The sequence below is a fragment of the Halyomorpha halys genome, unplaced genomic scaffold (genome assembly GCF_000696795.3).
Source record: "Halyomorpha halys isolate HHAL.00 unplaced genomic scaffold, Hhal_1.1 Scaffold598.1, whole genome shotgun sequence".
Lineage (NCBI taxonomy): Eukaryota > Metazoa > Arthropoda > Insecta > Hemiptera > Pentatomidae > Halyomorpha > Halyomorpha halys.
Genome location: NW_027105473.1, coordinates 180053 through 180617, shown reverse-complemented (window position 1 = coordinate 180617; position 565 = coordinate 180053). Strand labels below are relative to the sequence as shown.

At 48.5% G+C, this 565-nt stretch overlaps 1 protein-coding gene across 1 annotated transcript in view; it reads left to right on the top strand.

Annotated features, from left to right (window-relative positions):
* LOC136796796 (dynein axonemal heavy chain 10-like) overlaps positions 1-565 on the top strand; it is an 18314-nt gene that overhangs the window by 751 nt on the left and 16998 nt on the right. The gene's annotated exons all lie outside the window — the stretch shown is intronic.

The window sequence follows — 565 nt, the reverse complement described above, 5'->3', positions numbered from 1 at the left end:
ATTCCATCCGTGCCAGCTGATTTAAAGGGCGAGAATGATTTAATCGCCCACTCAACCTTGCCAGAGTTGACAATCCTATTTGCCTCAACCCACTTATCTCTACTACAGGTGTAGCTCTCTATAGTTGGGGTTGTGTCTTTTTCTTCTATCAGTGCACACCCAGGGAAGTGTGAGCGTGCCAGGGCCTCCAGGGTTCCCGCATCAGAGCTGGTGAACCCCTCTTCCACCTCAACACCACCCAACACTCCTCTTACAGAGTCCCTGGATAGAATCCTATTAATTCTGATCGTGGAGGGGGCATCATTAACGTCATTGCAGAACCTCCTCCATCCCCCTCTTTTAGCCTTCCTAACCGCCTTGTTATAATCAATTAGTGCTCTCTTGTAGGTGTCCCAACAGCCTGTTCTTTTCGCTGTAGTAAAGTTAGTTCTCCTTGTGAGTCCTCTCAGCCTAGCCAGTTCCTCATTCCACCAGGTTGTGTTCCTGTTGGTTTGGATCCTGCATATCCTGTTATTGTCAGTGTAGGACCTTATGATCGCGTCCGTTAGGGACGTGTTAAGGCATT